Here is a 9,280-nt window from a genome sequence, read left to right as displayed (position 1 = left end):
CTGTGACTCATCTGGTCCTTTCACCCTGGGAAAGGTTTCATCTGGCCCAGCGATCTGTGCTTCCTCCAGGTATGACTGGTGATGGTTGAGAGTTGTGTGCTCTGGTATCAGAACATCTCAGCTTTCTCCTCTTGGGCACCTGGATGGACAATGTACACAAAGCCCTTTCTGACCTGTCTGATAAGATATCCTGCCATTTGATACAGACTGGTGTACCAGAACTGACCAATTATTATTCCTTTTCAAGACACACTCAGGCTGTGCATGAAATGGCACCCTATTCCTTACATAGTGCTATGGGCCTTGGTCTAAAGTAGTGCACTATAATAGGGAATAGGGTGTCATTCCTGTGCCCTATTTCAGATGCACATTCTTTCCAAACGTCCTAAAATGGTGTTTTTAAACTTTTGAATGTGAGAACAATAAGGGGTGGTCTCGCTCAGAGAAGTGATCAGAGAGCGAGACGTTGCCTTTCATCAAACACTTGAGCTGCAAAGCATGCTGGTCTGGTTTACCGCAGAATAAAACACCATCACTGTGAAAAACGACTCACTCCAGAGATCGTAACCTCTTCTTCGTCGGTCTCTCCTCTCCCTGTCGACCCGTTTTCAGTTCTCTAGCTCGGTGTGAGCAGAACTCATGCGGTGTTCAGATTCTGTAAGTGTTCTGAATCAGATTCAGATCAGATTTCATGCTCTTAATGTGCTTTTTAAAAACTTTTTTTTTTTTTTTTTTTGCTAACAGTATTCACAACCATGTAATGTAACTTCACTTGTAGACATTGATGTACTTTCTTGTGAATTTTGGGGGAACTTGTGAGGTGAATTCATATTTTAAAACGGCATCCCATTTCCTCTAGACCACTATAGGGACTAGGGGGCCGTTTTGGGTTGCTTCCTGTGGTTCGGCAGAGATGGTATGGTTGCTGTGGTTACAGAGCGCTCTTCAGCAGACTGACTGTTGAGTTCGATGGTTCAAATTTAAATGAACCTTTATTGAAATAGGCAAGTCAGGAAAGAACAAAATGTTATTTACAATGACTGCCTACCCCCCTCCCCTAACCCGGACGATGCTGGGCCAAACCCTATGGGACTCCCGATCATGGCCGGTTGTGTGACAGCCTGGAAACGAACCAGAGTCTGTAGTGACGCCTCTAGCACTGCAATACAGTGCCTTTGACCGCTGCGCCACTCGGGAGTTTAACAGTGGTCATACATACTGTAAGACACTGCTAGATAAAAGCTATAGCTTGGATACAGTATATAGCTGTATAGTTACTCTGTGGCAGTGTTGCTTCACATCCAAATCATCTGATATCAGTGAAAGGCTGCCAATGGCGCAAGGGTAGGGTTGTGGGGTTGGAAATGGAACCAGGCCACCTGTTATAGTGGGGTCGTCCTCAGCTGTCTGTCATCCACCACCCTCTTCATGCAAACATCCGTCTCCGATTCCTTTAACTGTGTAGGAGTCCCAAATAGCACCCTATCCCCTATCTAGTGCACTACTTTTGACCAGGATCCATAGGGCTGGTCAAAAGAAGTGCATCAGATAGGTGCCATTTGGAATGCTGACTGTGACTTGTAAATCAGGGTTGGGGGCTCAGTTCCATTTCAATTCGGGAGATTAACTGAAATTCCAATTTGCGTTAAAGTGGAATGTGAGTCGACTTCCTAAAATGGCATTGACCCCAGTCCTGCTTGTTATTGACATCTGTGTTTGTGCCTTCCTTCAGTACAGAACAAATGCCCCAGAAACATCCAATAAATTGCTTAGTCATCCATTTTTGGTTATATTTTTTTGTCTGAAATATGAAACAATCCAAAATTGGAGCTACACCAAGAGATGGGCAGAAGTCAGGATTTTGGGTCAGCCAGGCTAGCAGACCATTTCTACTAGCCAGGGTAACAACGGGGTCCAAAATGTTCCGGCCCGTGTCATGTTTGGAAATACAACATTTGGCTGGTCTGACGGGCTAGTTGGGCACATTCCTACCGGCCCCGTCTGAAAAGTTCTATTCTCGAGCTCATTGAAGGTCTATCCACTATCCTAACATGTGAATGAGATAGAACCGTATCAATGAGACAGTAACGTGACCAGTAGTGTTAGATCTGGCCTTTTGACCGTATCCTGAAACAGTGACCAGTAGTGTTAGAACATCCACTGATAACGTGACCAGTGTTAGAACCGTATCCGCTTTTGACCCAGTGTTAGAACCGTATCCATGACCTTGTTAGAACCGTGTGACCGGTAGAGATCCGTATCCATGTGTTCAGATCTCAGCTTTGACCCTAGTGTTAGGCACCTGGATGGACAATGGTACAGTAACCAGTAGTGTTAGAACCGTGACCAATCCGCGTGACCAGTAGTGTTAGAAACGTGACCAGGTATCCGTAGAACGTGACCGGTGTGTTAGAACCGTATCCGTGAGAACGTGACGGGTAGTGTTAGAACCGTATCCGTGAGAACGTGACGGGTAGTGTTAGAACCGTATCCGTGAGAACGTGACGGGTAGTGTTAGAACCGTATCCGTGAGAACGTGACGGGTAGTGTTAGAACCGTATCCGTGAGAACGTGACGGGTAGTGTTAGAACCGTATCCGTGAGAACGTGACGTAGTGTTAGAACCGTATCCGTGAGAACGTGACGGGTAGTGTTAGAACGTGACGTGACTAGTAGTGTTAGAACCGTATCCGTGAGAACGTGAGAGAACGTGACCAGGTAGTGTTATCAGAGACGTGGCCTTTCATCAAACACTTGAGCTGTGAAATGCGTGAGAAGAAAACGGCACTCGTAGAGAACCGTATCCGTGACCAGTAGTGTTAGAACCGTATCCGTGAGATGACTGTGTGAGTGTATCCGTGAATCAGTGTGAGAACCGTTCATGTGAGAACGTGAAAACCGGTAGTGTGAAACCGTATCCGTGAGAACGTGACCGGTAGTGTGATGTGAACCATTGAGAACGTGACCGGTAGTGTGAGAACCCGTGAGAGTTGAGAACCGTATCCGTGAGAACGTGACCGTGAGAACCGTATAGAACGTTACAGAACCTATCCGTGAGAACGTGACCGGTAGTGTGAGTAGTGTTAGAACCGTATCCGACCGCTGAGATAGTTACGTGTAACCAGAAATAGTGTTAGAACCGTATCCGTGAGACCGGTAGTTAGAACCGTAGTGAACCAGTAGTGTTAGAACCGTATGACCGTGTGTGAGAACCTGACCAGTAGTGTGAGAACCGTATCCGTGAGAACGTGACCGGTAGTGTGAGAACCGTATCCGTGAGAACGTGACCTGTAGTGTGAGAACCGTATCCGTGAGAACGTGACCGGTAGTAGAACCGTATCCGTGAGAACGTGACCGGTAGTGTGAGAACGTGACCACCGTAGTGTTAGAACCGTATCCGTGAGAACGTGACGTGGGTAGTGAACGTTAGAAACCGTATCCGTGAGAACGTGACCGTAGTGTTAGAAACCGTATCCGTGAGAACCTTTGTGAGAACGTGACCCAGTAGTGTTAGAACCGTATCCGTGAGAACGTGACCGGTGAGAACGTGACCAGTGTGAGAACCGTGTGAGAACGTGACCGGTAGTGTTGAGAACCGTATCCGTGAGAAAGTGACCGTAGTGTGAGAACCGTATCCGTGAGAACGTGACCGGTAGTGTTAGAACCGTATCCGTGAGAACGTGACCGGTTGTTGAGAACCGTATCCGTGTGTTAGTGTGCCGTTCCGTGAGAACGTGACAGAAACCGTATCCGTGAAACGTGACCAATAGTGTTAGAACCATATCCGTGAGAACGTGACCGGTAGTGTTAGAACCGTATCCGTGAAACGTGACCGTGAGAGATCCAGAGAACGTGACCAGTGTGAGAACCGTTTCCGTGAGAACGTGACAAGTGTAGAACCGTATCCGTGAGAACGTGACCGTGAGAACGTGACCACGGTAGTGTTAGAACCGTATCCGTGAACGAACGTGACCCGTGTTAGAACCGTGAGAACGTGACCAGTAGTGTTAGAACCGTATCCGTGAGAACGTGACCGGTAGTGTTAGAACCGTATCCGTGAGAACGTGACCAGGTAGTGTTAGAACCGTATCCGTGAGAACGTGACCAGTAGTGTTAGAACCGTATCCGTGAGAACGTGACCAGTAGTGTTAGAACCGTATCCGTGAGAACGTGACCGGTAGTGTTAGAACCGTGAGAACGTGACCAGGTAGTGTTAGAACGTGACGTGACCGGTAGTGTTAGAACCGTATCCGTGAGAACGTGACCGGTAGTGTTAGAACCGGTGAGAACGTGACCGGTTGTTAGAACCGTATCCGTGAGAACGTGACCGGTAGTGTTAGAACCGTATCCGTGAGATAGTTACGTGACCAGTAGTGTTAGAACCGTATGACCAGGTAGTGTTAGAACCGTATCCGTGAGATAGTTACAGTCCAGTAGTGTTAGAACCGTATCCGTGAGAACGTGACCAGTAGTGTTAGTTCCGTGAGAACCCGGTAGTGTTAGAACCTTATCCGTGAGAACGTGACCGGTAGTGTTAGAACCGTATCCGTGAGAACGTGACCAGTAGTGTTAGAACCGTATCCGTGAGAACGTGACCAGTAGTGTTAGAACCGTATCCGTGAGAACGTGACCAGTAGTGTTAGAACCGTATCCGTGAGAACGTGACCGAGTGTTAGAACCGTATCCGTGAGAACGTGACGGTGTTAGAATCCAGTAGTGTTAGAACCGTATCCGTGAACGTGACGTATCCGTGAGATAGTGTTAGAACCGTATCCGTGAGAACGTGACGGTAAGAACCAGTGAGTGTTAGTGTTAGAACCGTATCCGTGAGAACGTGACCGGTAGTGTTAGAACCGTATCCGTTGACCAGTAGTGTTAGAACCAGATCCGTGAGAACGTGACCAGTAGTGTTAGAACCGTATCCGTGAAACGTGACCAGTAGTGTTAGAACCAGTAGTGACCAGTAGTGTTAGAACCGTATCCGTGAGAACGTGACCGGTAGTGTTAGAACCGTATCCGTGAGAACGTGACCAGTAGTGTTAGAACCGTATCCATCCAATTAAAACCATAGGAGGCGTTTATGGTAATAGCACAAAACATCTTTATTCTTTTAAATAGAAAACATTTTCTATGACTCCTTGATTACTAAATTCCAAGGTCCAGCTGGTTTTAGGATGTTGGTGAACAAAAGTCCTGTTTTTCTTTTGCATTTTCCATTCTGGGTTCGCTAGAGCAAAATGTTGCTCCTTTTTCCTGAAGTGATATATATATATATATATACACACAAACCTGGGTCATGTTCACTGAGGCGCACTGTAGCAAAACGTTTTGCAACAGAAGATAAGTGTTTTATTGGATTAGTACAGAGAGTACCTCCAACTCCCTCGTTTTGAGTGCTTTCTAACGTTTTGTGCCAAAATGAACATGACCCTCGTCAACATACTGCACACAGCTACAGAACGTAGGAACAGCTTCCTTTGTTTGGGTCCTGATTGATTGCAATTCAAGTTCACACCTGAAAAGATCCACCCCATCACTGGAGAAGCAATGACACCCTGTTTCCTATATCTGAAATGACACCCTATTTCCTATATAGTGCACTCCTGTTGACCAGGGCCCTTACCAGTGGAGGCTGCTGAGGGGAGGACGGCTCATAATGGCATCAAACACATGGAAATCACATGTTAGATACCATTCCGCTCCAGCCATTACCACGAGCCCGTCCTCCCCAATTAAAGCTGCCACCAACCTCCTGTGGTCCATGCTACTTTTGACCAGGGCCCTATGGTACACTATATATATATATAGGAAATAAGATGCTAATTGGGACAGTTTCACAGGTGAGGAAAACAGTAGAAAATCTGCAGCAGATCCAACTCCCTTTGGCCAGGAAACTCAACAACATTTAACTCTCCATTGTAATACTTACTACAGTTGATGTCCAGCAGGTCAACATGTCACCTTTCTAAAGACGTCAACACTGACCGTGCCCAAATTACTCCAACATAGTAAGAGTACGTCCCAAATGGCACCCTATTCCCTATAAGTAGTGCACTACCCTGTGGACCCTGGTCAAAAGTAGTATACTATATAGGGAGCCATTCGGGACACTGCCCAAAAGCAGTGAGTGGATGCGGGTGCTGCACGGTTTCAGCTTGATGATGAATGTGGTCATACAGTGTAACTGAACCTTGACCTAATGACCTGACAACCTCAAAAAGGTTACAGATGACTGCGATCTGTGCTCGCTGAGGGCCTGAATCATCTGTCTAGTAGCACCATTGGATCCGGACTGACTTGAGTGCTAACCAGACCCGAGTTCAAATACTCGATCTGTGCTTGATTGAGCTTGCCTGGCTTAAATGGACCTAAAGACTAGTCCCAAAACTGCAACTCCCCTCCCATCTAGCACTCCAGGCAGGCTAGAGCAAACGTTAAAGACTCCAAATAGTATTTAAACAGAGGTCTGACAGCAATACACATTTAGTTTAGGATGGATGGGGGGGGGCAAAGGGATGTTTCTACCCTGAGCCAGACACCTTCTAGTCCAACAACACTGTTTCCAAGAGCTAGACTTCAGACCAGCGTACCGTCCCTCAAGGTTAGCCTCAAAATGGCCCCCATAGTAATAAACATAACTATCAAATGTTGAAATTCAGAATGCATCATCATTACAACCAACCATTCCCCTTAAATAACAATACAGCAGAGTCTGTCCGTCATCAGGGTTGTATTCATTAGTGCACACTGTAGCAAAAACGTTTAGCAAAAGAAAACGAAAACAAACGTTTATATTGTTCAGGTAGTCCATCCCAAGTGAAGTCTTTTCCTCTATAATCTTTTATATATATATATATATATATATATATATATATATTTTTTTTTTTTAAACGGTTTGTCCCAAATCAAATATCCCAAATGGCACCTTATTTCCTATCTAGTGCACAGACGCCAAGGAAATAAGCTTTAAAATCTGCAACATTTTAGGGGTGTGAACCGTTTGTGTCATGAACAGTGCTTGTGCCCATAGAAATGAATGTTCCCCAATGCTGGAAGAGGGACCTGAGTGAAACAGTTTGGGAACCACTGATCTATACAGGACCCTATGGGCCTCGGACTAGAGTACTAAAGCCTTGTAACAGCCAGAACGGCCCAGAGGGCAGGAGCCCACCTCCTGCTTCTGTAGTGAGGCAGCTTGATGTACAAGTACACCTCCTGGACAGAATGCTAGTCTATAGCAGACAGCTTGATGTACAAGTACACCTCCTGGACAGAATGCTAGTCTATAGCATGATGTGCAAGTACACCTCCTGGACAGAATGCTAGTCTATAGCAGACAGCTTGATGTACAAGTACACCCCTGGACAGAATGCTAGTCTATAGCAGACAGCTTGATGTACAAGTACACCTCCTGGACAGAATGCTAGTCTATAGCAGACAGCTTGATGTACAAGTACACCTCCTGGACAGAATGCTAGTCTATAGCAGACAGCTTGATGTACAAGTACACCCCCTTGTCTATAGTAGACAGCTTGATGTACAAGTACATCTCCTGGACAGAATGCTAATCTATAGCAGACAGCTTGATGTACAAGTACACCTCCTGGACAGAATGCTAGTCTATAGCAGACAGCTTGATGTACAAGTACACCTCCTGGACAGAATGCTAGTCTATAGCAGACAGCTTGATGTACAAGTACACCCCCTTGTCTATAGTAGACAGCTTGATGTACAAGTACACCTCCTGGACAGAATGCTAATCTATAGCAGACAGCTTGATGTACAAGTACATCCCCTAGTCTATAGCAGACAGCTTGATGTACAAGTACATCCCCTAGTCTATAGCAGGGCCTGGTAAAAAGTAGTGCACACTAGTATAAAGGAATATGGTGCCAGTTGGGACTAAGTTATTGCTAAAGTGATGTGTTTACAGACCTCATGGTCACTGTAACATCAGTCTAATGACATCAAAGCAAGACTGAATAACCAGACATGGGGAAAAACTAGACCACGGTTTCCCTGCTATAACCAGTGGGACTCTGTGTGTGTGTGTGTGTGTGTGTGTGTGTGTGTGTGTGTGTGTGTCCGTCCAAATTGACTTAAATGATTCTGGCCCACCACCTCTATACGGTAAACCCAACACCCAGTGCTTGTTTGGAATGATGTCATCATGAGTCTCTCTTATTATTTTCATCCTCCACTCAGCCAATCACCGGGCATCCTTTTAGATACTCATCACTCCTCCAGGAGAGGGCCGGAGTGTACCTCACAACTTATGCCTCTTGCTCGGCCTGGACGTTTCCACAGCAACAGAACTACCAGCTTCATCGCCATCGCCGTTTCCGTTCGTGCGGCCATTACCATGGTTACTCTTACCATCCGCGTGGTCGTCATTACATATGGCATAGTCGGGTTGCAGCTCAGACGGAGACTCCAGCGCTGTCACCCAATACTCTCCTCCATCCCCCTCTCCTCCTTCCTGCCGCTGGGTCTGCTGGATGTGTCGGAGGCGTGTCATGGCCTGGTTGATGGTTGCCGTGGTAACCAGTTTAAAGTCATGCATGCTGACCAGGTGTAACAGGAAGTTCCTACAGAGGTTCTTCCTGGCAATGTACGCTCCGCAACCATCCACAAACGCCAGACAGGCTCCGTTCATCTGGTTATCTGCTATGTAGCTGAGGGGCAGAGAGAGAGGGGGGGGAGGGGGGGGGAGAGAGAGGGGAGGGGGAGGAGAGGAGGATTAGAGTAGGGACGTCAAACGTTCAGCCTGCGCCACAGACACTACGGAGCCTCTAGTCGAGAGCGCCTGGTTCATACGAATTCATTTGGGGGCGGCAGGTAGCCTAGTGGTTAGAGGGGCGGCAGGTAGCCTAGTGGTTAGAGGGGCCAGGTAGCCTAGTGGTTAGAGCAGGTGGTTAGCCTAGTGGTTAGAGGGGCAGGTAGCCTAGTGGTTAGAGCCCAGGTAGCCTAGGGTTAGCCCTAGTGGTTAGAGCAGGTAGCCTAGTGGTTAGAGCAGGTAGCCTAGTGGTTAGAGCAGGTAGCCTAGTGGTTAGAGCAGGTAGCCTAGTGGTTAGAGCAGGCCTAGTGGTTAGAGCAGGGAGCCTAGTGGTTAGAGCAGGTAGCCTAGTGGTTAGAGCAGGTAGCCTAGTGGTTAGAGCAGGTAGCCTAGTGGTTAGAGCAGGAGCCTAGTGGTTAGCAGGTAGCCTAGTGGTGGTAGCCTAGTGGTTAGGGGCGGCAGGTAGCCTAGTGGTTAGAGCAGGTAGCCTAGTGGTTAGAGGGGC

At 47.1% G+C, this 9,280-nt stretch overlaps 1 pseudogene; it reads right to left on the bottom strand.

Annotated features, from left to right (window-relative positions):
- Positions 1-8,041: 8,041 nt before the first annotated feature.
- Positions 8,042-9,280, bottom strand: part of LOC112242481 — a 37,778-nt pseudogene continuing 36,539 nt past the window's right edge.

The sequence above is a fragment of the Oncorhynchus tshawytscha genome, unplaced genomic scaffold (assembly GCF_018296145.1).
Source record: "Oncorhynchus tshawytscha isolate Ot180627B unplaced genomic scaffold, Otsh_v2.0 Un_contig_993_pilon_pilon, whole genome shotgun sequence".
Lineage (NCBI taxonomy): Eukaryota > Metazoa > Chordata > Actinopteri > Salmoniformes > Salmonidae > Oncorhynchus > Oncorhynchus tshawytscha.
This window is presented reverse-complemented; position numbering and strand designations above follow the sequence as displayed.